Below are 27425 nucleotides of genomic sequence, written 5' to 3'. Positions count from 1 at the left end.
TACCCTTGATGGGTTTTTCTTACTTATCTTGAACTCCAGATAGTCAACTGGGTCCTACATTTTCTATCTCAAAAATAGTCTTTTGCTCTCCGGCTTTCACCTGCCACCACTGTAGCCTTAACCAGCATCATCGCCAACATCCTTCCTGCTCTTCCTGACTCCAGTTTACAATTTAAATTTATTCTACACATTTTAGCCAGCTTAATAAAAATTAATCAAATTATGTCACTTCTTAGACTTAAACCCTTTAACTACATCCCACTCTCTTCAGTATAAACTCTACCATGGAAGGTAAATTATTCCATGAAATGTCTGCCCACTTCTTCAATGTCATTCCTCTGTAGCCACCAACAATTCAGCTGCATGGACTTTCTGTCAGCTTTAATGTATTCCAGACTCTCAGTACTACAGAAATTGTGACATATTCTCTCTCTCTCTTTCTTTGTCCCTTTCTCTTTATATATATATAGATAGATGTATCTATAGGTCTATCTATATCTATCTATCTATCTATCTATCTATCTATCTATCTATCTATCATCTATCTATCTATCTATATCTGTCTCCATCCTATTCATGACTAATTTCTTTACATACTCCTGGGTACCTTCTTACAGCCCCATCCTTTGAAAGGCCTTTCCTTACTATTCCTCTCTTAAGTTGATACTCTACTATTCTCCATCTCTGCATGCAGTGTGTTGTCTGCATAACCTGTGCCTCATACCCACATTTGTTACCTGATATTTCTTCTTATTGTCTATTTCCCATAGAGGGGCAAGCTGGAAAAAAGGCAGAATCCATGTGTGATTAATTAATGAATGCCTGGTGTTACATCATTAGGACTTAATAAATAGTTATTGGAAGATTGAGTGAATTCAGTTATCTCGGTAGGAGGTGATTAGGGAGTAAGAGAACATTTTGAAAATGAGCTAGTACTAGATGTGATGGAGGCAAGGAAAAAAAAACACTATGAAGGACTATTTGTTAAGACTTGGTTACTACTATAAATGGAGAAGAAACAAATATATATTCGTTTACCTAGTTACTAAATTTGTAACTACCCCTTCTTGACAATGTGTAAAGCGTATTAAGGAGTAAATTTTGGGCCTCTGTTAGTAGTCTCCGAAACTGCTAGGTTTTGAGCCTAAAAAAAATATTTAACATACAGAAGTGAGTTTAAACGTCTAGCTCGGGATTTCTCCTTTTTGAGATTTGAAGTTGGAAGTCCAGAAATGGATAAAATTATTGCTATTAATCTGCATGAAGGATAAAATTTTATGGATAACTAATAGTCGTTAGCCAGGAGAATTCTTTAAGCAAATTGACTTAGGACAATGTATACATACATATATGTATATCTAGAAACATGGTGCATCAATCATGATTACTGATTTAAAACCTCAAAGGTGGGCTCTGGTAAACTTCAGAAGAAAATAACTTATTGCAGGGTTTTTGAGTGACTAGCAGAGAGGATTGGAAATCTGGAGAACCTGGCTTAGAAAATTGAAAAGAATTGAATGAGCCTAAGACCTTGAGAATTAGAGCCAGAGTCTCTTGAGCCTTAGACCAGAGTCACAGAGCAGGATGTCAGGCTGTCATCACTCTAAAGCCTCCACCTCTAATCCCCTGGGAACATCTCTTTTGTAAGATTTAGTGTCTCAAGCTGGTTCTTTTTTACAAGGCCTACTTGCTTCCCTCACCAAAGTGATAACATAAGTGTGCTTTCTTTGCAAACATAAAGTGTGTAGACACTGGTAATGGTAACGTTCAAGTGACAATTGTTCATTGCACATGTTGTTTTTCTGCATTTTTGATTAGTAAAGTTGTAATGACTAATTTAATTGTATTGGCACCAATCAGTCTCATGTGAGTGTGGAAATGGTGTAGCAGATATTTACTGGGTATGGTCACTCACCATTAAGTTTCTAAGACTGCAACTGTCAAGATACCAAATCCTTAGGCTTATATCGACCTCTCCTTATCGGCAACCAGAATGAAATATCTGAATCTTATACTTCACTTTTCTCAGTAAATATTGAGAGTAGTTACTCCATGCTTGATTCTAAAAACTCTCTAATTGGTGAAGGTCACTAGTTGATTATCCAGTCTTAATTACTAATTGTTCCTGGTATAGAAGAGCAAAGGCCCTATAGAAATAATAGCCTAAACTGGACACATGGGTCTAACTTTTGTGACAGCCAAATGGATAGGAAAGATTATAATGGCACCCAAGCATCTGTTAAAACTAACTGTATCAATGATCTGTGAACCAAGCCATGCTTTTGTGATAGACTATTATCCTTTCAGAGACATAATTATAGACTATAAGGTCAAACATTTACTTTTTTAAGAGAGCACCTATGTATAAAAATTATACATTGCCCCTATAATGTTTTAGGATATTATCAAGTAGAACCATATCCCCATCAAATATAAAAATAAATGGAACAGATAGGACTCAAAAGGCATTTACCATGTGTTACTTCTGTGTAGCATGAAAGAAGTTAAAATTTTCATGAGACTTGCAGTTTGCAAATATTCCTTCTTAATAAAGCATAACCATTATTTGTTTCAGGTCTGAATGAACCACATAATAGGCATAAATCAGATAAATGCTCTTTTACCCTGGAGCCCTCTTTAGGGGATATCTATTGATGGAGATCTGTGACAATGGACACACTCCAGTAGCTCATGACTCTTAGCTGCTAAATATAGTAGGCAACAAAGATCAATGGAAAGATTAATGGTTTTAATTACCCCTATGTAACCAGTTGTGGGTAAAATTTTACTTGCTACTTTCACTTTGGGTAGCACACCACAGTCAACTTTCCAGTAAAGCTAATTTGACTTTCTGCTTGCTAAATTGCTCATTGACAATCCTGTAATGAGTCTGCTCTGTGTGTGACTGAATACTGAGCATGCTTCTGCTTTCTAAAAACAGGGAGAAAAGGCCATAAAACTGATGAATGACACACAAACTATTTCCTTGTGAAAAAATATTAGGAAATAAGACCATTTCCAGGCAATAGTTTCCCTGCTTGAGTCGTATAGAGCAACCAAAAGAGCACCAAATGAATGTTGTATTTATGGAGCTGCATGAACAATCCTAACAAATTTCGACAAACATCTTCTGAGGATACATGGAGTGACTGACAAATTACCTTTTTCTGACAAAAGGACAAAGACTGCTTTAGTCTATATGATTTGCTTATATGATTGATTATTGGAGAGAACTATATCATGACCCATGTACGTATTTGTAAGTGAACATATAAGAAAGGGGCTCTGAAAGTTTTCCATCAGTTTCTTCTGCATAATTCCTAGGTTAGCACTTATATACAAGAAATCAAGACCCTGCATCATAGTATCTGCTGCTTATCCAGGAAGAAGGTCTAGAACCATAGTCTAAACAATTTGCTTTTACTTTAGTTTTAGTTTAGGTGGTACAAAGGATGGATGTTATGGTTTTTAAAAAAGTAATCTTAAAATCATTCACCTTCCTACATTGATCTGATTGTATAATTTTTAGCTTTTTAGCTGTTTGGATGCCTGGGTGGCTCAGCAGTTGGGCGCCTGCCTTTGGCTCAGGTCGTGATCCCGGGATCCAGGATCAAGTCCCATGTTGGACTCTCTGTGAGGAGCCTGCTTCTCCCTCTGCCTGTCTCTGCCTCTCTCTCTCTCTCTCTCTCTCTGTGTGTGTCTCTCATTAATAAATAAATAAACCTTTAAAAAATAATTTTTAGCTGTCCTCTTCTCAATTAATATTAATAGAATGTTCTTAATATAACACAAATCAGGTGGTCACAGTCAAATGTTAAGAAGCTGTTGAATACAAATGCTCAGGAATGTCTGTGCTGGGCATTCAGAGGGTCATTCAAGTTGAGAGTAATGAAAGGGGTTAATAGGCACATGCATAGGTATGATATATAGTATTTTATAGTCCTAAAAGAAAATACATTTCATAGAGCAATTTATTTTTGAACTAAACTGTATTGGCTTATTTGCTCAATAAACCTGTCTACAACATGTGACACATGTGAAAACTGGCCACTCAGAGATTGTTCTTTATTTCTGAGGATAAGAAACAAGTATTATCATCTCTGAAAGCAAATGTTTATGTGGGGTTCAGTATCTAAGAGCTTACTGGAGTTCAGTTCTCATGAAGGGAAAGGGATTAGCTGGAAGAGAAAGTCAAATTGTAATACAAGCCCAATAAAACTCTATAAAACTGGTGAGGAGATTTGGAATAAGTATTTTGTCAGTTATTTGACCTTTCTACCTTGATTAGACTCTATCACCAAATGTCCGCTGCCTGGACAAGTACATGGTCTTTGGCTAGCTCTGTGGCAGAAGCAGACCTTAAAATACTTCACAGCTGAAGTATGGTTTCTTGGTTATCCTTTTTACAGTTGGGTAGCAAATCCTTCCTTGGATGAGAATGTAGGTATCACATTTCTTCATCACCGCCATCTCCATGTGCTGCCCAGAAGCACTTCTCCCTATGGATTCAGGGAATAGTCCCATCAGGATCCCAGGGGACTTTTTATCTTAAAAGAATGTAAAAGAGGGAAGTCAGTGGACAGAGTGGTTAGTCCTGGGACTGCTGTAGTTGGTTTTGTGGTCCTTCACTGCTTTGCATCCTCAATTCCTCCTACTCTTGGCTACCACCTCTGCCTGACTCAGTGGCTTACTTGCCAATATACCTGAGAGCCTCATCTCTGAGACGTCCAAACCCGTAGTCCCCATGCCTTTCTCAGGTTTGCTCTGTACCTGTTAGTTCAGAGTCACCATGGGCACGAGAACCAGAAACTGTTGACACGTATTCCTTCCAGCTCTCAGTGTATAAGAGCAGCCCTGCCTGAGGCTGGTAATCAAAGTCAACTCATCTGCAAAACTGATCCTTACTTTTTGTCTCTTGGTTTTTGGAAACAAAAAAGTGCCTACACAGCAGCAGTAGATTTATTGGAATGGTCACTTACTTAAGTGTCCCCTGGCAAAATTGTGCCTTTTTGGGGACCAGGACCTCTAACACCTGGGCCCAGAGCTGTGGGCACTGGAAGCATGAAGTCTCCTCAGAAGATGATGGGAGCAGTAAATGCAGCAACTCCTGTTTCACTGTTTGGATCTCCGAACCATATGGTCCTCCTGTTGGGAGACCAGCACCACTGAAAGGACTTTGAGTCAATGAGTATACAGCATTCCAGTGAAGAGAGTATCTCATAATCAGACTTTCGTCTTCATGATGGCTCTTCAGCTATGTTGTCAACAGGCCGTTTTTCCATCTCTCCACTTCTGTGCAGCATCTGTGTGTACACTATGTGATGTGATGGAGCCTGTGTTCACAGGCAGTCTCTAGGAGCTTCTTTTGCTGTTAAGTGGTTCCTTGGTCTCTTCGATGTTTTGGGACATTCTAGAACATTGGAACAAACATGCTATCAGCTTTTGTAAAATAGTATTGACTGAGGCTTCCATGCAGTAAAGACAAACCCTTACCTGGATTGCGTATTTATTTCTGTTACAGCAATACCTGGGCCTTCCAGGATGGGGGAGTCCGAGGTTGTCAGTTTATCATCATATGATGATTTGGTCTTAATACTACTGCTATTATTGATAAGAAATGGTGTATAAGTAATAGTAATTTATGTACTAAAAAGACTGCTAGGAGAGAAGTCAAAAGTATCATGTTTCAGTCCTTGTAGTATTAACAGAAGGAGGAATTGTAAATTCAGATTTGTTATGAATGCATGTTAATATTTATTGGAACCACAAAAAGAAAACTGAAGTATAAGTTTTCCAAAATGATCTTAAAAACTGAATAAAAAGAGAAAGTAAAATAGCACAGAAAAGGAGATAAAAGGGAACAATAACATGGGTAAAATGGAAAGCACAAGATGATGGAAATAAATGCAAATATAGAAGCTCTAATCTATGTAAATGGAACATTTTCATTTATACGATAAAAAGTGGCTAGACCAGATGAGAACACATAGATGTACAATGAAACTGTGCCATTTACAAAACACATAAAAACTTGGGTCAAAAAATATGAAAAGGAAAGAATAGCAGACAATGGTTCATAGAGATATTAAAAGAATGCCTATATAACTATTATAATATAAAATAGAATTTAAGGAACTATTAAGCAAAAAATATTCATTTCCTAAGAAATATGAACAATTTTTGACATAGGTATCCATGAAATACTTACAAAATCATGAATGAAATATGGAGATAGGCTTTTAATAGTGGAAGAAATCAGCAACACCACATATAGTGGAATTAGATTTTTTTAAAAATAGTTTATGCTGAATATATAAAGAAAACTATTGGAGAATACAGATTAGGAACAAACATGAAAAGAAACATATTAACATCTGTAAGGCCAAAATTGTAAATAAGTATTTTTAAGGGAAATATTTTATAAGATTTATTTAAAGAGGCAGAGAGCCAAAGAGAAGGGGGGGTCAGAGGGAGAGGGAGTGTCTTAAGCACTCTTAAGCCACCACTGCTCCATTGGGAGCAGAGCCATACACACTAGATGCCATGTCCCGAGATCATGCAGAGCTGAAACCAATAGTGGCTGCTCACCAACTGTGCCACCCAGGCGCCTCCTTGAGGAAAATGTTTTTAAATGACTAATCCAAATGCTTAAAAATTCAGAAAGCCTAAATGAGTTGCTTAAATAACTATGGAATTAAAAAAAAAATCTCCAAAATGATAACAATGAAAATATCACCTATCACAATTTTATGCTGTTAGGGAAACTTAAATGAGAAAAAAGTGACAATGACCCAAGCATTGAATTAAATAGGCACAGAAAGAGTCCTGAAATTATCCTGAAAGTTAATGAGATATAAAAGTATATAAAACAAAAAAACCCTACAAAACTAAGGTTGGTTCTGAAACTAATACAATTGAAAACCTTAAACATTTTATAAAGAAAATAAGACAAATGTCAGAAATAAGATTGAAAATTTGTCATAAATATATGTATATATGTATATATTTAGCAGAGATTATACAGTTAATAATTATTAAAAATTAGTTTAAATTTGAAATTTAGATTAAATTGAATTCTTTCTTAAAATATACTCAGCCCTTACTCAGAAAGAAATAGAAAATCTCAATAGAAAACTAACCATTAAAACTATTGAACTGGCAGGTAAAAAAAAATAATAATAATTATTCATGAGAGACACACAGAGAGAGGCAGAGACATAGGCAGAGGGAGAAGCAGACTCCATGCAGGGAGCCTGATGTGGGGCTCCACCCCGAGACTCCAAGATCACGCCCTGAGTGGAAGGCAGATGCTCAACCGCTGAGCCACCCAGGTGTCCAGGTAAAATATATTTTTATCCCCCAAAATAAATACCAGGCTCAGATAAAATGTGGTAGATGTAATTTTAAGCTTAATATGATTTTTTCTAAAAAATGGGGAAAAAGGAACTCTCCCAAATTTTGTGGCCAACATAGCCTTAATATCAAAACTGACAATGATAATATAAAACAGAAAAAAAATACAGATTAATCTCATGGAGTAGGTATGAAAACACATTTATAATAATACAAAGTAAAAATACAGCATGGATTAAAATGACAAAATAGTATGACCAAGTTGAGTTTATCCCTGCTAGTGCCAGACTAACTTAACTTTAAGAAAATCTATATTGTAACCATATTAATACATTAAATGAACAAAAGTGATCTTTTCAATATATGTAGTAAAAACATTAGATAAAATCTACTGTTCATCCATAAGTTCATAGCTAAACTAGAATGAAATTGATAAAGGTTAAATAATGGCTCTAACATAGAGCAAGCATCATACTTAATAATGAAGACTGAAAGGTTTATTTTTAGATAAATAACACCTGCTATCACTCTATTTATGGGGGGGAAGAGAAAGACCAATACCATATGATTTTACTCATATATAGAATTTAAAAAGCAAAACAAATGAACAAAGAAAAAAGACCCAAAAAGTAGACATTTAAATACGGAAGAGAAACAGGTGGTTGCCAGAGGCAATGTAGGTGAAGGGATGAGGGAAATTGATAAAGAGGATTATGAGGCACAAATGTCCAGTTAAAAAGTCAGTATAGCATAGGGGATAGAGTCAGTAAGATTATAAATATGTTTGGTGACAGATCATGGCTATACTTACTGTGAGCAGCACTGAACGATATTTACTATTGCTGAAGTATGTTATACACTTGAAATATAACTCTCTATTGTTTATCCCTCAATAAAAATAACTTTTAAAATTTGTGGTTTGGAAATTTGACTTGTGTTCACTGGAATGGCTCATCCCAGCTCTGCATGCCATTGGCTGGGCTTGATCATGCATTTGTAGAGAGCTGGTAGTTGAGTTTCTCCTTTCGTGACTCTACGTGGGTTGGCTATTGATATGAATGAGGAAGTTAACTGTGCCTCATCACCCAGCCAAGGAGCCCAGGTTTGTTCATATGGTGGTACCCACAAGGTTCTAAGGAGACCATTTGCAGAGAGATCAGGCCTTATCATCCTATGATTTTGAAAGCTTCTCTGTGCTTCATGTTTTTTGTTTTTGTTTTTAAAGAATTTATTTATTTGAGAGAGTGAGTGCAAGCAGGGAGGGGAGAGAGAATCTGAAGCAGGGGCAGCCCGGGTGACTCAGCGGTTTAGCGCTGTCTTCAGTCCAGGGCGAGACCCTGGAGACCCGGGATCGAGTCCCGCCTTGAGCTCCCTGCATGGAGCCTGCTTCTCCCTCTGCCTGTTTCTCCCTCTGCCTCTCTCTCTCTGTCTCTCATGAATAAATAAATAAGATCTTAAAAAAAAAAAAAAAAAAGGAATCTGAAGCAGAGTCCACACTGATCATGGAGCCTGAGGCAGGGGCTGGATCCCGTGACCATGAAATCATGACCTGAATGGGAACCAAGAGTTGGTTACTGAACCGACTGAGCCACCCAGGCACTCCCCACCTACCCGCCTTTTTAATTTTCTTTTTTTTTTTAATTTTTATTTATTTATGATAGTCACAGAGAGAGAGAGAGAGGCAGAGACACAGGCAGAGGGAGAAGCAGGCTCCATGCACCGGGAGCCCGACGTGGGATTCGATCCCGGGTCTCCAGGATCGTGCCCTGGGCCAAAGGCAGGCGCCAAACCGCTGCGCCACCCAGGGATCCCCCCGCCTTTTTAAAGTAGGCTCCCCACCCAGCATGGAGCCCAATACTAGGCATGAACTCACAACCCTGAGACAAGACCTGAGCTGAGATTAAGAGTCAGACACCTCAGGGTCCCCTGTGTGCTTTGAGTTTTTAAAATGGCAATGTATTAGGGTTCTCTGTAGAAACAAAACCAATGGGATGTATATATCTATAGAAGGAGAGTTGTTTGTTCATTCGTTTGCTTATTTTTAAGAAACTGGCTTACAAAATTCTAGGCAGGGTGAGTCCAAACTTGCTGAGCAAGGCAACAGACTAGAGAACCCAGAGGAAAGCCCCACATTGCAGTTCAGGTCTAAAGGCCCTCCACTGACTCCTAACCCTGGGAAACGAACAAGGGGTAGTGGAAGGGGAGGCAGCGAAGGGATGGGGTGACTGGGTAATGGGCACTGACCGGGGGAACATTGAAGGGATGAGCACTGGGTGTCATACTATATGTTGACAAATCGAACTTCAATTAAAAAATATTTTTAAAAATAAAAATAAATAAAGCCTCTCTGCAGCACGTTTCTCTCTTGCTCAAGGGAGGTCAGTCTTTTGTTCTACTCCAATTTTCAACGGATTGGATAAGGCTCACCTATATTATAGAGGACAATCTGCTTACTCAAAATCCACTGATTTAAATAATAATCATGTCTGAAAAAACTTTTGTTTTTCAGAAACCTGTAGAATATTGCTAGACCACATATCTGGGCACCATGCCTAAGCCAATATGACCTAGAAAATTCACTAACCTAGTCAATTTGGCCAAAAAAAACCCTGATCGAGCAAAGCCCACATTCTACTTTTTCAGTAGAATTGAAATTCCCACTGCAGGAAAGTATACAATATAGGAATGGGAAAATGTGTGGCCATTTGGGGGGTAATATATGCATATGTATACAACTTAAAATCAAAATATTGTGGTCTATATTGTCCTTTCATATAGTAGGAAAGTTTGGAACTTAGGTAAAGAAAATCATGATTTTCGATTATTACAGCTTGATTAGAATTTGTTACTATAAAGGAAAATCTTGTATCTGCAGCACATATTTTTTATATCATAATAAAGCTGAATTTATATCATGTGCAAATGGTCTTGTTTGAACACACAATGCAGCCTTGGTACTTAGAAACTGCTTATTTCAACAAAGACAAAACACATGCATGCACACGCACAGAATTAAACTATCTTTTTTTTTAAAGTTTTTTTTGAGTTCATAAAGTATTGAAAGTAATGTCTTCAAAAAGACACAATTTTTCCTAATAACTTGGCTAGTGCAAACAAAACAGGCATATTTTAAAATAAGAAGCAGAGACTTATTATTCAGATATTCTTGTTTAAATCATGTACAAGTGTGTAAAAACTAAATTATGTATAGGTAGATTGTGGGAGGTTAACATTAGAATGCTTAAGACATAAAGCATTAGTTCTTTCTTTTGAGGTAATTGATGTGAACCAAAATGTGATTGGACTACCAGATGCCATGCTTATCTCATGCTTATTTTAACGACTAGAGACTACGTGCCATTAAGAATGAGACTAACTGGTAGTGAGATGCCCTGTTTCAATCCCTAACTTGCAGATCTCTGCAAATTATTCAGCTTTCAGGGCCCTGATTCCTCATTTCTAAAATCGAATCTCTGATCTTTCCCTCAAAGAGTCTATGGATTAGGATTTTAATGCATATGAAAAGACTGACTTTTCTATTTTTTGATGGTGTGACATCCCACTCAATTCTAATCAGGAAAATATTTTAACTGCAAATAGCAATACATTTTATTTCTAATTTCCTAGCATTTGAAACTCAAATGGTGCTTAGGAAACTTTCTGATTGGAAACTAGTTGTAAATAAGTTACCACTCATTAGGATCTGTCATTGAATTATTTTTCATATGTACTATTTCTTATAAAGCAGGGTGAGTTTTTTTTTAAATTCCATGATTCTCTTTATTTAATGGTGGCTTAAAATGAAACCAAAGTGTTTACCTATTGGTATTTTTCATATCATATTCATAATTTTATGGTATACATTTTTGTTGAGTAGATGAATAATTACATACTGATTTCTTTATCCAGTTTATTAATGAGCAGCTGGCCAAAATTATCTTTTTACTATGTTACACTGTTTCCAATCAATGTGTTGTATCCTAGCTGAGGATTGTTTGTTTTCAGGGAAGGCAAAGCATCTTGTAGGGTGGAACAAGCTTAAAATAATCTTAAAAGGCAAAATAAGAAAAATCAGTATTGAAATGCTGTTGTCCAGGGATGCCTGGGTGGCTCAGTGATTGAGGGTCTGCCTTTGGCTCAGGTCGTGATCCCGGGGTCCTAGGATCGAGTCCCACATCAGGCTCCCCGCAGGCTCTGCCTTTCTCTCTGTGTCTTTCATGAATGAATAAATAAAATCTTTGAAATGCTGTTGTCCAAAGGCTATTGTAACATATTTTGGAATAAAGTCGAGGATATTATTTTTAATTATTGTAATTATATTTTTGACTTTATATTATTTTAATTACAAAGTTTGATGAGGTTTCTGAGCATATCACCTTCTAAAGTATTTGTAATGAGAGGTAAAATTGGTGAGTAAAAACTTGGACACAATAGCCAAAGGGAGAATAACACCTTATGTATAAGAAATACATGCATGTGTTTGCTGAATTTATATCCAAATGGACTCCATCATTGGCAGAATGAAGCACTATGATAATCTTGCATCTAAAATAGACTTCAATCTGCTATATGAAACAAAAATATTGAGACAGATGAGTATTAATTGAACTTATGGATCCTTTATTTTGATTTATTTTAACGTACACAACCAAAATACCCTAAGTAACATTTGCATAATAGACAGAAACATACTCAAATAGAGGTATTGCCACAGAACCACCATAGTCCTGCTGACCCCTGTTACAATAGCTGGCCATACCTGGGAACAAGGCTTCCTTTACCTGATAATGACTCACTTGCACTCAACATGTTTTTTTGCTCCTTTTTCACTATTTTATATCATCTAGAAAAAAAGAACTTAACTAGAATTCTTTCAAATATGCATTTGATAAGAGACCTTATGATGAAGATTAGCATCTACTTGAGACACATCTTGAGAATGATCTCAGGGGTCAGTGACCCAAGCCAAACCAGCAAAGAGACAGTGTGTGACCTCTGCATTCTCTGCCACATGCATGATATTAAATAATGTAAGCATCAAAGAACTAAGTTTTTTAAATATTGAAATTGTGCTAAATACTATGTAACACTCCAGCATTCTTGAGGAAGATACTGCCTGCCAGTTTGTGTTTAAAGGAATGCTGCATAGAGGGGAAAAATGCTACATAGGGCTTTAAAGAGTGTAATCTTCAAGCCTACATAAATTGTTAATTTCAGGTCACATGGTATCTTCAATATATAATCCTAGCTTTTGTGGGAGTGCACTATGAATATGATGGCAATTATTATGATTATATCTTGTCAGTGATATTAATAAATTTTACAATAATAAATAATTACTTAAATGATAAATTACCTCACTGAGTAGGGTTCAAGGTAAGGGCAGTGAGTATTGATTTTGTATTTATGTTGAACCATAACTAGAGAATGTCAATATACTTGTGTTCTGAGGAATCTGTCTTTCAGAGTTAATAAGAACACAATATAAGGAAATAGGAGTTTATTGCACTGTTTATCTGAAGACTAAGATTTCCTACCATAACTCTATTAGGAAGATTAAGAAATGAATTTATAAGACACCTTGTACCCAGGAGTACCTGAGTGACTCAGTTGGTTAAGGATCCAAATCTCAATCTCAGGTCAAGACTTGATCAAGGTCCTGAGTTCAAGCCCCATGTTGGACTCCATGCTGGAATCTACTTAAAAAACAAACAAACAAAAAACAAAACAAAAAACAAAAAACCTTGTACCCAAAGGATAGTAAGTGGTAAAATTACAGGAATTTTTATTAAAAAAACTAATATTCTGTAGTAGTAAAATGTCAGTTTTAACTAGGATTTTCTTTTTAATTTCTTTAAAATTGGACTAATTTTTACAATTTTTTTGGTTCGTTAAGGGTTCATGTATAATTTTCTTCAAATAATTTTCCTGTATTTTTCATACACTGCATTACTTCATAAATAAAATGATTAAAGTTTTAAAAATCATATATAAAATATCTGCTAATGCAACAAAATTCCCCCTATGCAATGGACATATCAGCAGTATACACAAATTTTGTTACAGAGACCCATGGAAAAAATAACTTTTCAGGAGTCTGCAAAACTACAACATAAACTTTGGCCACTGCTCCTTGTACCTTAGCTGGTTCTTTTGTTAAGCTCAATGACCAGTGTGATTATAACCTGAAGGTTTGAATAAATAGACTGCTGTGTAATTGTGTGTGTGGGGTCTGGGTTTGGGGATGGAAATGTGTAAAAGAAAGTAGAAAGCGAGAGATACAAAGGATTGTCTTAAATTGAGTTCCCTGGAGGCAGAGGCTGAGACAATGAGGGTGAAGGAGATTTACTGAGGGAGGAAGTGTTCTCAGGAGAAAGAGATGGAAGGAAGCAGGAGGGTAATGAAATAAAAGCATAGTGAAAATGTGTTTGCATCTGGAGACTAGCTTCTGCTTCATCCTGTAGGAGATTTTGAAACATGAATTGTAGCTCAGAGCTGGTCTCCACTTGAAGTATTCACACTCTAGCCTGTGTAAATTAGTACTAAGCTTCTGGCAGTGACTCTTCTGCAAGAGCTTTCTTAAAAAAGGAGGTACCTAGAGCTGTTGGCAGTCAATACTCAATGGCTGGAGGATTAGTGGCACCCACTAATTAAGTGGCACCCACTCAATTAAGGACATATTGGTGGAGCACCACAATGAGACATTTAATGTTTGGAAAACCTGAGTTTTTGTTTTGTTTAAAAAAAATAGGAAAACAAGATCTCTTAGAGGAAAGAACATGAACCATCCCATCCTAGCCTTCGCAAGTCGGTAAACTTTGGTAAGCTTCAATTTTCTCAATTATGCTATGGCATTGTTAATTAAATGTATTTCTAAAAAGTCTTGGAAAGTGCCTGGAATATCCTAGGTGTTCAGTTAATAGTAATCACTTGCCTTGTGATACTGATCATTTGTGTTAACATTGTTGATTCCTTAAAATTAGCTTATATTTGTAGAGTACCTGAGAGTTTGCTACATTCTTCTGTACACATTAACATATTTAAACTTAAAAAGACCTCTGAGGTCAGTAAGTTACATATTATCACCTTTTACAGATCAGCAAAGGCAGATTCAGAGAAGCAATATGGGAGACAAACTATATTAGCTTCCTTCTGCTAGATAATAAACTACTCCTAAGCATAGCAGCTTAAAACACCTCACATTTATTATCTCACAATTTCTATGGGTCAGGAATCAGAGTATACATTTACTGTGTTCTCTGCTTCAGGAGTCTCACAGACAGAAATCAGAATGTTGACTCATGTCTCTCTCACAAGATGGCAATCACCATATTGGTAGGGGCTGTAGACGTCTCCAGGTTCAAACAGAGCACAATTCACTTCCAAGTTCACTTAGTGGTTGTTGGAAGAATTTTGTTCCTCATAGTCTGGTAGACTGAGGGTCTCAGTTTCTTATTATACAGGTGGAAAAAAAATCTTGGAAAAAATAACTTTTCAGGAAAAAATAACTTTTCATTTGCATCTTGCTCTATGAAAGTGAGCAAGATGAGGATACAAATTTGGATGGAAAGAGTGCCGGTAAGAAAGTAGTACTGGCAAGAGCAAAATTGTGATCTTTTATAATCAACAAAGTGATATCCACCTTTTTTACTGTATTCTGTTCTTTGAAAGAAAGTCACTGGTTTCAGTTCATATGCAATGGGAGGAGATTATACAAGGGTGTGAATACCAAGAGGTTTGAATTATTGTGAGCCATGTCAGAGCTGCCTACAACAAAAACCAGTGTTTTCTTGGTATCTGCTATGTCAGAAATTGGTCTAATATAATATAGACTGTAATCCATATTTTGATTATTTTTCTCTTTTTGCCTTTGGCAAGAGGACACTTTTGATTAATTTTATAGGATCACATTGCTAGTAAGTTGCAAATCTGTACTCAGATTGCAATGATGAAAATTCAATATAAGTTGTCTGACTTGTATTAGATGTCAAGAATGACATTTAATCCTTTCTTGTGCCTTGCAGAGTGGCTTTTTTATATAGTTAACATTCAAAAAATTGAATATAAACTTAACAAAATGCTAACCAGAAGGATATTACCCTTTATTTTCTTCATTAATCTTGTTGAAATTCCAAAATAAAACTTTTCCAGATATGTGTAGAAAGTGAATATAATAAAGACAATTCTGTTAGATGATGACTAATACCTTCAATGTCCCCTCTAACTCTTCAGCATGAGGTGGGAAATTTTTTTCCTTACAAAGGCATACTGAACTGAATTCTGCCCAATGTGTCAATGCTTATGATTGCTTTATTATGCAGGCTTATGTCACTCATAGCTTATCAGATTTTAAATTACCATATAAATTTCCATAGTTAGACAATATAAGAGACATCAGTTTAAAAAGCATCAGATCTTATTTTCAAAGTTAGATAAGAAACAATCAACACTTTAGAATGAAAGTGATACCCCTAAGCTGGAACGTGAGAGCCTATCAGTATTATCTAGACTAATCACCATTTGCTATCACAATCATAGTACTTACAAAATAGAAACACTGGTTTAATTAATTGTAACACCTGCAGGGTAAGAAGATGCAGAATCTGCTGCTTTTTTGGGGACATGGGGGCTGGCCGAACATATCCCAGTTTTCACTCAACAATCTATAAATTATCCTAAATACATAGTAAAGGGAATGCAAATACCATCCTACCTGTGAATTTCAGTCCTGTATCTATTCCTATGGCAACAGTTTTGTCTTCCACCTATCCTTTTTAATATAACTTTTACATCAGTTCAAATTGTCTTTTTATCAACTTAACTCATGTTACCACAGGTGGCCAGGTAGGACTCATTAGCATCTAAGAAAGCAATAGGACAAATGTAATTAAACTACAAAGTAAAATTTATGTTTCATTTGGAATTTTGTAGTTGTCTAATTTCCGATTCTGTTCCCAGCCTAGATTATATTTGACCGCACATGTGACTTTCTACCCTATTAGATGGCCAACCACTTGAAAGTAAGGAATAAATCCCATTTATTTCTTTCACAGCATATGACAAAAAATCTTGTATCTATGTCAGGATTTAATAAGCAAAAAAAAAAAAAAAGACAAACTTTGTCATAAATAAAAAGTTGGCAGTGTCAGGAACCTCCAGCATCCCAAGAATGGAATAAGGGAATCCAGTTAATAACAAGAGCATAATAAAAGGAGTTTCAGTCCAAGGAAATGGTATTATACAAAATAAAACAATGCTTAAATAAAGGCTGATCTACATGCTTATTCATAAAAACCATATGATCAGAATTCAGCTACTATCTCTAGAAGGGTTTCTCCGTAGCTTGTAGAATCATTAATTATTCAGTTATAATGGCTAATGAACGTTTAAAAACATTCACCCTAATAATTAAGGAAATGAAAATTAAGATCATAAAATGTGATTTTCACCTATAAAATTAACATTTTTTAACTGCAGCAGTGAAGTGCTAAAGGATGCAGAGAAATCACTCACTCGTGCACACACACCACACATACACACATTTAACTTAAAAGTGAACAAATGCTTCATAGTACAGGAGTGAATAATATCACAGTGGCAATAAACATTAAATAAACTGTAAAATATACAATAACCTATTAAATCAAGTAGAACCAAATCTAATGAAAGGTGTTCAAGACAATGAAACAATATTAAGAGAAGCTTAAAAAAAGACATCAGTGGAGAATGTATGATGATCATGGTTTGAAATATATTGAGACAGAAAGAGGCAAAGAGAACGGAGAAACCTTGAAGACCTTATCCTCAAATTGACTGATAGATTCAGCAAAATCCCAGTGAAAATCCCCGCAGATTTGTGTGAGTATGCATTTGTCAGGAAACTGAAAAGCTGATTATAAAATTCATAGGGAAATGCAATTGCCAAGGCATTCTGAAGAAGCAGAAGGGGCAAAACTTAACTCCATAAGGGATCAAGATATGCTGTAAAGCTAGAATGAGTGGCATCAGTGTAAAAATAGACTAATAAATCATTGGAGAATTAAATGGAGCCTAGAAACAGACCCATGAATATGTGTATTTAGGAGTAGGGAAATAAATTATTATAGATTCTTATGGTGAAATAATTGAAAGACTTAATTACATGAGAAAATACTTATGTAAAAAAGGATAAAAAGTCTATTAATGTGGTTTTAATGGTTTAAAATATATGTACATACAAAGAAAAAATATGACCAAAATATTATCAGAGAGCCTCTCTAGGTGATAAAAGGAAATTTTTTGTCTCTTCATACCTCTTTTGAATTGCCATATATTGTATATATAATATTTAAATTTTTTATAATCAGAAATTGCCTTAAGACAGAAGTACAAGGCAAGAAAAACTGTTTAAAAAGTATATAATTACATTAAATAATTTTCAAATTAATAAGTTTGGATATGATCATTCTCAATTTGTTTTCCCTAAAATCTTAGAGAATATGAAAATTGGAAGTAAGCAAATATTCAGGTATTTTAGAGGTGAATTTTTAATGTACAGGTCAATGCTTATGACTTTGATGAAGGGTACTTGGGATATATGACACAAAGCAAATATTGAAATGTAGGTGACAGAGACTGTAAGATTCTATTTCTAGTTTGAATATCATTCTCTTCAATAAAAATATACACAGAGCTACCAGTGGCAAAATTCAACTTCTGCAGCATCCTTTAAGTCTTGCAAGATTGTGTGTTAGGACAGCATAGTTTTTAAAATTTTACAGAAAGTTCCTTTAGAAAAAAAAAATTATAGACTATTTCCCTTGATCTAACTTATTTAATATATAGAATTTTTATAATGTTATACTTTATTAAACAAATCCTCTAAAAGGGAAATATTAGTGATTTTTTTAATGTGATCTTTAGTTTTCTCTAGTGTATATAAATAAAGGGGTTGAAGGTATTATTCATTTAAAACCATTTTTTTAATTCATATATCTAAATGCTCTAAACTTGGAAATAAGTAGCAAGCATTGGAACATTGGAAAAGAAATCAAAGAGAATATTGAAAAGAAAGGAAATTTCATTGTACATTGATAAATACTCATGTAAGTCCAGGGTTTCTTTAAGTTAACAGTCCTCTCCCTCTCTGTCAACATTTCTGACTGAGGCCGGCCCCAAACCCTAGTACCACCTATGGACATGTAACCGAAATTTACAAAATCAGATTATTCACCCACCTTCCCCTGATCAAGTAATTATTTGGTCCAAGTCTAGAGATGGGATAGATTAATAGCTATTCTGTGTGTGTGTGTGTGTGTGTGTGTGTGTATGTGTCTGTGTCTGTGTATGTGTGTTTTATGAATGTATGGGCCCAAGAGGAGAGAAGGTCTTTTCTTCAAATACTAAGGTAGAACTCCTGATGTTGCTTCTTTTTTTCTTTTCTTTGCACTATGTGAGGAGTTTTAAGAATGAACCAACACCCAGGAAAATAGGAATCAGAAGAGAGAATCCTGATGACATAGTTTGAAACCTGTATCTAGACATCCCAGAATTCTTAATTGCATGTACCACTACACTCTTTTGGCATTAAAGTAGTAAACTGGTTTTGTCACTTAAACCATAGTGTCATATTCAGGGTCATCTATGTAACAGCAATAACAACAAAATCTGTTTTTCTCTTCCCATTAACTCCTCAGAGTGGGCTCAACTCTCTGACTTTAGTAAAGGTCAAAGAGAGAAAAAAAAATCAGTTTTTACAGTTGCTATGTTTCTCATCCAAGTTTCACAAGAAGAAATAGATCCATAATTTTTAGTCTACACTAGAGCTTCTTCCAAGTAATGACACTACCACCAGTGGTAGAATAGGTGAGGAAATTGGATTCACAAAAACCATTGCTTATCCAAGATATAAATATCAATGGGTAAAATGTAGAGGGCACCAAAGTTCATGAGCAAGCAGTCTTATTACAATACCTTCTATTTACAATCCAAGTCTGAGCATTTATATGTTGTCCCCCGCCAAGTCCCTGTCTAGACCTTTCCCAAAGGTGGAGTTAGCTAAAACACAGATTATCACCCCCTTACTACTATTTACTTCCTTTGCACATGGTTTTTCATATTATAATCTTAGTAATGGCAGGTAAAGTCCTCAGAGCTAGGACAGCCAAGAGTGAGGCTTGCACGGTATTCTTGGCTGTTCTTACTTGTGTGACAAATTCTTCCTTATTCTGTTTTCACTAGCTGGTTATGAAAGCACCTCCTCCTTATTATGCTGAGCAGGAAAATTCAATACAGCAGCAAAGAACTCAAATCAACATATTTCTCTTAGCCCCAAATTCTTACTTATAAGTAGCATAACAACTAGGAGCATGGACACTGGGGTCAACCTGTGAAGTTGCAATACTGTCCCCGATTACTAGGAGTGTGATCTTGGGGAAATTCATGAATCAGTTTATGTCTCAATTTCCTCATCTCTAAAAAGGGGAGAATAAAAGAGGCTAATTCATACTGATTTTGTCAAGATTAATTAAATTATATTTTTTATTATTTGAGCTGCATTACATGACCTCTGTATATTACATATGGAATATACTCCTTATATTTGCAAGCTTATTTATCTAAAACCAATTTAATTACGTATCTATATGTATATTCCATCCTCTGCTGTAGGGTGAAAGAATTTCCAAATGGGTGACGAGAACTTTAATCACAACAAAAGGGTTATAATTATTGAATTAAAACTATAAGTCTTTCTGCAGCACCTTGGTTGAGAAGCTCTTCTTTGAATAAAATTATATTTGATAGTGTTAAGGCATTGTCTTTACATATATCTTTGCTGTTAAGGAAAATTTGAGACCCTCATAAATTAAACTTCATAGTATTTTGATTGTTAGGGAGGAAAGATTTGTCTTTATCTTTCAAGATTCTTCTGGCTGGTCTAAGAATCAAATTGACATGACACAGATTAACAAGAGAAAAATCTAATTTAGTTATATATGTAGGGAGAATTCAAATAAATGAGAGATTTTGGAAACAAGCAAAATGAATTATTTATGTCATTTTGGGCTAACATGAAGGGAGTATGAGTCTGGGGTTTCAAAGGGAAGAAAGGAAGTTAGTTCACTAGGAGAATGGAAAAAGTAAATGTTGGTTAAACAAATCTTTGCTTGACCATCCAAGAACAATGCGTCATACAGAGGAAATTTTAATTATATATTTCGTTCGGTTTCTCCCTGTCTACAAATACCTAGTTCATGTTCTACTATAGTTCTCTTTAGTGATAGCTCCCCTCCTGAAACAGATTCTCTATCTAAATTCTTTTAGGTAATCAGTGGGGAAGCAAAAAATAAAACAAACCTTGAGACTTTGATTTCTTAAAAATAATCCAACTAAAATAGTCCAAATGCCAAAGGGACATATTTAGGGGTACCAAATGTTACTTCTCTGTATATCAATTATAAAATTAGATGCATAATTCTTTATATGAAGATTAACTTCTTAAAATTCCAGGTTAACTTCTAAAATAATAACTTCAACTATTCTATTTGATGTCACAAAATAAAAGTATGATTATTTGAAAAAAACATAGCTAAGCATTTAATTCTATCAGTTGCTGAACATGTCTATTTCTTGTTTTAATTTAAATTCATGTAACCAAGATATAGTACATCATTAGTTTCAGAGGTAGTGTTCAATAATTTATCACTTCTGTATAACACCCAGTGCTCATCACATCATGTGCCCTCCTAAATACTCATCACCCAATTACCTCATCCCCCTTGGGGGGGTCTCCCCTCTAGGAACCTTTGGTTTGTTTCCCAGAGTTAAGGGTGTCTCATGATTTGTCTCTCTGGTTTCTTCACATTCAGTTTTTCTTCCCTTTCTCTATGATCCTCCATGCTGTTTCTTATATTCCATATATGAGTGAAACCATATGATAATTGTCTTTCTCTGATTGACTTATTTCACTCAGCATAAGCATGTCTATTTCAACTTTGCTTTCTGAAAATGAGAAAGCAGAGACAGACCTGGACCAAAACTCCATTTATCACCTGACATTCAAACCACAGTGCCCAGAGTTTATCATCACTTCAACCCAGTATCCAGTAATCTCATTTCTTTTCTCCAGTTCAGTTACATGGTAAATGATTTCAGGTCCCTTAGGGGAAGTATCTAGAAATATATACTTCTAGAACTGTCAGTCTTTACTTACGGTGACACAGTCATTTTTAAAAAGAGACTCCTAGTATATAGACTGGCTCAGTCTGGGCATTGAATAAAAGACCATGATTGTTTGTTGTATTGATTCATATTAGGCTTTTGTTCACCAGACCTATTTTTGCTTTGTTTTTGGTATGCATTTCAAGTCGGGTTTTGAATCAATTGCCTATTTCTGTCCTAGAGATACTAAAGTCAGTAAACTACTACAAAGATCTAATGGTCATATTGTTCTGATCTCTGTCCAGGCTGTGGTGCCTTATAGTAACCATGTCCACCATCTCACGACTCTTCCTGACATCAAGGAGCCCTTTTAAAGTATGTATTGTCCACTGTGATTTAGTGTCCACTGTGATTCCTGCCTGAAGAATACAGCATTTCAAGGATGAAAAGCTACAGCGGATGTACTCAATGTAATACTCAATGACATAATGAAGAAGTGATTAGAATTTTAACACTGTTTAATAATTATATAGCTTGAAATTATATTTCAACACTCTTTGTAAATCTCTTTCTGTTAACATTCTGAATTCAGTTATTATCCTTTTGGTACATTTGAATTTCTGCATAGCATTGGTGGCTGTAGAGTCCTCTGCAAGTCAGCACAACATAGACTCTAGTCTTCTACATTCCCATTGAGTTACATAGCTAGTAGAATTGCTGCTAAAGGACAGAAAACGTTTAATGTCAATGAAGTTCTTAGGTTTGTGTGTGTGTATTAAATACAGGCACATAACCATATTTTTATAATCCTGTGACATAGTAAACTATGAAAATAACAAACAATACTTTTTTCTCCCTCCACCCTATTGGGTTGGCACCAAATCGTATTTGGTAACTAAACTTGACTATGCTAACATTACCATTGATATTCTTATTTATCCCACTTAGTGTGAATATTGAGAAACAATGTGTTAAATTATAAAGTATGGATGGAAAGTTTATGTAATATATGCTATATGCAAAATCCATTAACCGAGGTTTCAGATAAGAGATTGTAGAACTATTATTTTGTTTTTTTCTGATTTAATGTGATCATTATTTTCCTATTTTTCACCAACTCTAAAAGGTATATATATATATATATATTAAATATACATATTTAATATCTACACATTTTTGTGAAATAAAACCTGATGTTGTTGACCTTATTTGTTACTTTTATTGGTTGACTGATTTTATTGATATTTATGAGACTTAATAACAAATTCATTTTAGAAATTACTAAATACTTTCAAATAATATTAGTTGCTATAATTGAACCATATTTTGTTCTTTCAGAATTTTAATTATTAAATTAAGTTTAAATTTTCAGTATTCTGTATTGTTTTATTTCAGCCTTAACTACTAAAATGTTCATGATTTACTTGAAATTTACATGATTTACAACAGAAGATCATCTCTTCTGTTTTATGCGGTTTGTAAGAAATTTTTAGAAGTCTGTATTCTGAAAGTCTGTATTCTATAAAGAACTATATTTTCCTACTGAAATGGACAACACTTTACTAAAGATATTAAGCTACAAAAACAATTTTAAAAATTTTTATTTAAATAAAAATTATTAAAAAAATTGTTTTCTCCAGATTAAAAGTCTTATTTTCATTGGAAACTATAGCAGTTTTCCTCATTGGAGCCAAGCCAACTGTGCCAGCATTTATATAAAAATATTCAATTGTTAGCCCTAATATTTAGTCTCTGAGGTATTTGGTTCTATAAGACCACAATTCATAGATTTGAAATGAAGAAATAATGGGAAGAAATGCATCCCCTCCTATTTGAAAACACTATTCTCTTTGATTCTTTTGTCTTGCTCAAGGCTTTATATTTCCCAGTGAACAGTTGCATCCAGCTGTCCCTGCTGTGGTCACTTCCAAGCTCTGGGATTGTCAGTTCCTCCTATGGATAATACTAGTAATAAGTGCGAATGTCACCTGGTGCTCTGTACATCACCTCCACCTAGGCTCTCCTCTGCACTGAAATACACTCCCTGCCTTGTTCCATCTCCTCATTCAGGCTTCCTGATCCTGCCTGCTGCGCTGGTGTGAATCCCCTCCTCTTTCAGGTAGCACTTCTCACTCATCTGGGAAAACATGTCCCAAATTTGTGAGAACTCACATAGGCTGTCTGATGTTTTCTCTTACATCTCTCAGACAAGAAAATTGAAGAATTGATCCCCTAGTGTGACACCTTGAAGTGCAACCCAAGGGAGGTCAATAGTTTCTCATCTCTCCCTCAAAGCTTCCCCTCACCTGAAGAGTGCGGACATTGAATCTTCCTTCTCTCTTGAAGGAGATTGGAGTGACCTGGAGAAAGTAGTTCAGTCTTCTATATATTCTTGCATTTTGGCAACTCCTGCTGTTGCCCATCTAATATGTGGTAGATAATGAGGTGAGGGATTTCCAGCTTCTATTCATGCTAGCTTTTGTCTCAGAACTTCCTAATTAATAAATATATCTGTTCAAACCCTGAAAATCACTCATTTTCTCCAGAGAGGACAATTTCCATCTACTGTAGGGGCTTAAAATGCATATTCAAGAGTGTCCATATCCTGCCCTCTCATTGCCTCATCCCCCTGTGCTTTGTTACAAAGCAGCCATTTTATTTTAAACACAGCAGTACTTTCAAGTTTTCAAGGATCCCCAAGTTTTGTTTTTAATCCTTGACTTATAATAACTTTGTATATCTATATTCTATTCAAAACCTGCATCTAAAAAAAGAATAATAATAAAACCTGTTTCACAGGCTTTATCCAAGCAAATCTACTTCCTGACTACTATTGTTCTTCATCTTTAAGCATCTGTTATAAAGCAAGTAATGCATGCAGAGAGGCACTGAACACACCGCATGCTAGGTGTTTATTTGGGTACTCATTTAAAGGCTAGACTGCATGGGGTAGAGCGTAGAATGGTCCCAGCTCTTGCTGTCCAACATTCAAGAAGTGTGAGCTGATGTGCTCCTGTTGAACTCAATTGTAGAAGTCTGCAATACTTCACGGTATTTAGAGATATGTTAAATATCTTTAATTCGAAGTGGACTGAGGCTGTCCCTTAGAAACAAAAAGGAAAGTGGATGCTGAGTAAGGAGCAATCTGTGACCTAGATTTCAGAGTGAGGGGGCCTTCCACTGACAATCTATTAAGAATGCCTATAGGGGAAATACAAAGTGAAACACCTGAGGGTTCAAATACGGAGAATCAGTGGAGACATTTACATTGTCAGGTTTCTTCATTTTAAAAGACCTTTTATAGAAAAGAGTTAAAAGTAAATGTACTAGAGTCTGAATAGAAAGGGTTCATTAGCACATTCAAAGGGACATCAGCCTAGATGGAGAGAAGAAAACTGGAATTAAATTTTCTCACCAGGATTTTCTAATGTGTCACCATCTGTGAGGAGACAGCTACAGAGGGAAAATTCACATTTACATTTTCTCACTAATTTGGGAAGCAAAGAAGAGGCAAAAAAAAAAGGAGAGAGCTGGTTAATTTTCTAGTCTCAATTGACTTTGTTGCTTCTCTGAGAACAGGGTGAAGAAGGCAGAAGGATGTACGTATAATAAATCTAGTCGTGCTCTGTTGGCTAGGAGACAATATTGCTATGCTAAGAATTCTGGGGGCATAATCCCATAATTCAGTGGTTTCACTCCAATGCATGTTCTACTTCTTTTCCCACTGAGCTAATTTATAGTCCCAAACAGTTTCTTCCTGTCACTTTCCATTTGTGTCACCGAGTTCCATGTTTTTTTCTTTCCTTTGGAGATTGTCCCTGTCACAACCCATCTTACTTCTGACTTGTTGTCATCTTTCCTTGAGCTGTTCCAACCCCTTTTTTCTGCTGTCTCCCTCAGTTGCCATCACCTAAAGGTTAATGAGGCAGACTGTCTCCTGGGTGAAAATGCTCTGTGTGGACTTTCTTCGCGTGAGAATCATGACTGTCTTTTCCCTGTGTTTATGGCATACCTCAGTTTTAGGAGTTATGAGCTGTTTGGCTTTTTAGTTATCTTGATCAAAATGATAAAGTTATTCTTTGAAAAATATAAAATATTCAGAGACTTTTTTGTGACCACTTCCTTCACTTCCTTTTATTTTCCTTTCCTGCTTTACTGTCATGGAATTGGTGGTGGGGTTGTGTGTGCTTATGTGTGCAGGAGGGCCCCTTCCAACAGGGGCTAAGGTTGCTTCCATACTATTTAACATGTGTTAGGAAGTATTTTAGGAAATACCCAATGTCATAGATTTTAGTTAACTGCATTTCAGTTTGTACCCAAAGTTCTGACTTGTTCTCTATCTAGCAGGATTTTAATGAGACCATTCAGTTGTCCTCTCGTGACTATAAACATAAAATAATAGTTGGTGTTATACATACATAAAAGCTTGTTAAGACTTACCATAAAGTAATTATCATTCAAGATAGTTTTCTCCAAATCCAAACTCATCAATTAAATTTATGACTCAAAAAGTAATACATGCATACTTATTTAAAAAACACAGGCATTATAGTTAAATATAAAGAAAACTTTAAAATTTCTGTAATGGCTGTTGTTTCTGAATATATATTTTGTCACTAAGTACTAAGTACGGGAGTGTGGTACCTACACATATACAAGTAAATAGTATCAAAATGTTTTTCTTTTTTTAATGTGAGCTTTTTTATTTTTAGAAGTTACCTAGAAGTTATATGCTCCTTACTATATTTTCTTCTACCATTAATATTAGCATTCTATGGGGGGTTACCCTACTGCTCCAACATTGTCTATAAAACTAAATTATGTACAGTACTTGTACAGATACCCAGATATTTTAAGGGCTACTGTTTGTATAGATTAATTGGAACTATTATTATCCATTGATAATAATTTAAAAATGGAACTATTACCCATTGATTCGATCATGGAGCTAGATTTTCTGGGTTCAAATCCTAGCTTTTCAACTTATTAGCTGTGATATGTTTGTCAAGTTGCTTAACTTCTGTGTCTCAGTTTTATCTTAAAACTATGAAGATAATAACCATAACTACCTCTTAAAGTTGTTATGAAGTTTAAAGGTACTAATACATATTAAAACAGCCTAGTATCCAGCAGAGTATTTAGTACATGTTAACTATTACATTTTTAGGATTACAGCTTCTCTGAGTAAACCTAATTAATATTTCTTACGGTTTCATTTATTTCTTTTGGCCCTTGCATAAGGCTACACATTTTCTTTATTTGACATTTAAAGACAAGATTTACTATGGTCATTTATTAGCAAATCAATATCATGGATTCAAATATGATATTGAATTTCAGTCTCAGGGTGTCTGCGTGGCTCAGTTGGTTAAGCATTAGACTTTTTTTTTTTTATAAATTTCTTTTATATTGGTGTTCAATTTGCCAACATATAGAATAATACTCAGTGCTCATCCCATCAAGTGCACTCCTCAGTGCCTGTCACCCAGTCACCCCCACCCCCTGGGCCCACCTCCCTCTCTACCACCCCTAGTTTGTTTCCCAGAGTTAGGAGTCTCTCATGTTCTGTCTCCCTTTCTGTTACTTCCCACTCATTTTTTCTCCTTTCTCCTTTATTTCCCTTCACTATTTTTTATATTCACCAAATGAATGAGACCATATAATGTTTGTTCTTCTCCTACTGACTTACTTCACTCAGCATAATACCCTCCAGTTCCACCCACGTTGAAGCAAATGGTGGGTATTTGTCATTTCTAATGGCTGAGGAATATTCCATTGTATACATAAACCACATCTTCTTTATCCATTAAAAACTCTTGTACAAAACTGATATAATTCTTCACTCCAAGGGCTAGGCTGTGGGTAGGAAAATGGGATTTTGGGCCACGGGATTTTCCCCAAACTTATCCCCATGCCCCTGACATTTCCCTCTA

General features: G+C 35.4%; 1 long non-coding RNA gene across 4 annotated transcripts in view; it reads left to right on the top strand.

Moving 5' to 3' along the window:
* LOC112661749 (uncharacterized) overlaps positions 1 to 22791 on the top strand; it is a 66006-nt gene extending 43215 nt beyond the window's left edge. For all 4 annotated transcript variants that reach the window (XR_003137931.3, XR_003137930.3, XR_004811074.1 and 1 more), the window contains 2 exons: positions 14105 to 14174; positions 21798 to 22791. This is a non-coding gene — a long non-coding RNA (uncharacterized LOC112661749). The remainder of the gene's footprint in view (positions 1 to 14104; positions 14175 to 21797) is intronic.
* Positions 22792 to 27425: the final 4634 nt, after the last annotated feature.

This window comes from Canis lupus, chromosome 31 (assembly GCF_003254725.2).
Source record: "Canis lupus dingo isolate Sandy chromosome 31, ASM325472v2, whole genome shotgun sequence".
NCBI classification, from domain to species: domain Eukaryota; kingdom Metazoa; phylum Chordata; class Mammalia; order Carnivora; family Canidae; genus Canis; species Canis lupus.
Note: the sequence above shows the minus strand (reverse complement) of the source record. Positions and strands in the feature narration are given on the sequence as shown.